This window comes from Phascolarctos cinereus, unplaced genomic scaffold (assembly GCF_003287225.1).
Source record: "Phascolarctos cinereus isolate Bilbo 61053 unplaced genomic scaffold, phaCin_HiC Scaffold_2;HRSCAF=192, whole genome shotgun sequence".
Lineage (NCBI taxonomy): Eukaryota > Metazoa > Chordata > Mammalia > Diprotodontia > Phascolarctidae > Phascolarctos > Phascolarctos cinereus.
The window spans coordinates 11,955,044-11,957,243 of NW_027555625.1; the positions used below are offsets into that span (position 1 = coordinate 11,955,044).

At 42.7% G+C, this 2,200-nt stretch overlaps 1 pseudogene; it reads right to left on the bottom strand.

The window, feature by feature from the left end:
- Nucleotides 1-1,015: 1,015 nt before the first annotated feature.
- On the bottom strand, nucleotides 1,016-1,902 carry LOC110222644 (large ribosomal subunit protein eL6 pseudogene; annotated as a pseudogene).
- Nucleotides 1,903-2,200: the final 298 nt, after the last annotated feature.

Below are 2,200 nucleotides of genomic sequence, written 5' to 3' on the forward strand. Positions count from 1 at the left end.
GACACTTGTGTTAAGCATTTTATAAATACCTCATTTGATCCCTACAACTATCGTATGAGGTAGCTACTGTCATTCCCATTTCACAGATGAGGAAACTGAGGCAGACAAGGTTAAATGACTTGCCCAGGATCACAGTTAGGAAACGTCTGAGGCTGCATTTGGACTTGAATCTTCCTGACTCCTGGCCCAGTTTCCTATCTAGTAGGCCATGCTGCTTCTCACCTTTCACATAGTAGGTCTTCAATACATTTAAAATTTGGATTGAGGCAAAATGCCCATGAGCATTTATTTATTTTTAGATAATTTTCACTTAAAATTGCTTTCATAGTAAAAATACAATTTGGGTTTTGCAAATTCTAAGACATTTCTTTTAAAATCCTTATCACGGCCCTTCTGCTATATTTCTGCTCACAAAGCATGTCCCTAGGGGGAATGGGACAGAGTCACAAAACAAACAATATGTCAGAACAGCAGGCAAAGCTGTCTGTGCAAAGCCTTCTCATCAAAGTCTCAGCCTTTCCCGGAACACTGATCCTTTTGCTATGTGGAGACAGTCATAAACACCACCGCAAGACAGAAGGCACCCAAGGAAGAAACAGAGACACAATAATGTCCCCTGGCAATTTCCCTGTCTGTTAGTGCCCTGGATAAGAGATGTAAAGACATGTTGACATCAAGGAAATTTCTCAGGGGAAACCAGAAGATGCCATCGTACCCTTCCACTATGCTAGAGGCTCATTTGGGACTTATTCTTATTTTTGTGAGTGACATAAACCACTTTAAGGCAAAAATTCATCCAGCCTGGTAAATTTATTAACACTAATAACAGACTTTCCTTCTCCATGAATAACTTCAGTAAACAGCAACCCCACCTGCAGTTCTGGGAAGCAAAGTGATATAGTGAAAATAAGGCTGGGCTTCAAGGTCCAAGACGGGTTCAGATCCTAATTCTGATACTTAACCTTTGTGGCCTTGGGTACCTCCTTTTTTTTTTTCGTTTTTGCAAATATTTTAATGAGAGTTCTGTGCAAGGCATTTAAAACACCAGTTTGTGAGGATAAACTCCATTGGAGAGAGAGAATACAGAGCGCAGGTAGCCACGGAGCTGAGGAATTTTCTTGATTTGGGGCAGGATCTGAGACTCCGCTGTTTTCTGATCAGCCTTGCGCTGCTCTGTAATCTCGTATTTCTCTTTTTTTTGTGTCAAAAATCTCTCCTTCTTGGTGTCTAGGTTTACGGAGCCTCTTCTTCTTGAAGTAAGCATTGGTGAGATGATTTGCAATTTTTACACCTGAAAGGTTAACCATGGTAGCGGTGGCCATGACAAATTTCTGATGGGTCCTTCTCAGAGGAACACGGTTGATGGTCAGAGGTCCAGTCACCAGTAGCAAGCCACTAGCCAACTGCTTCAGGAAAACCGCTCGCTTGCCCCTGTGGCGGCTAGTGAGCATGATCAGAACTGTGCCCGGGGTGATGGTAGATCGAAGTCTCCTTACGAGCTGGCTGAAGGGCTTTTTGCCATGACTTAGCAGCTTTCTAGGCACATCCTCAGTAGGGTAATACCTCGGCATCTTGCGAATCTTTACCACACGAGTTCCTCCGTTCTTATCACCATCAACTGGTTTTGAGATAGCACCTTCTCTTTCTTTTTCCTTTCAATCCGCGTTTTTGGTGCAGCGTATTTCCGCTTGTACATGACTCTCCTAGAATACATTGCAGACCTAGGGTATCGACTGATCCCTCGGGCCAGGACTGGGTTCCTACTGCAGTGCTTTCGGGGCTTTTTCGCCACCTTTTCAGCCACATCTTCCTTCTCGTTTTTCTCCTTTTTTTCCTTTCGGACCTTCTTTTCCTTTGGTTCCTTTGGGGGTTTTTTGTCCGCCATCTTGAGAGAAGGGAAAGAGAATTCCATTAACCTCTTTAGGACTCATTTTCTTTACCTATAAAGTGATGAGGGTTGAACTAGATGGCTTCTAAGTTCTTTCCCAGTTTCAAATATATGATCAGTGAAAACCTATTACGTTCAAGGTAATCTGTATGTAGTAAGGGTGCATAGAGATTGATCTCTTACAGTCTTTGCTAAATGTTTAGTAGGGAAGATGACATGTGTATCAATATCTAATACAAGGCAGTGTATGGCGTGAAAGAGGCATGAAAAGATAATGTAGGTAGGCAAGAAAGGTCACTACTCCTTAAGGGA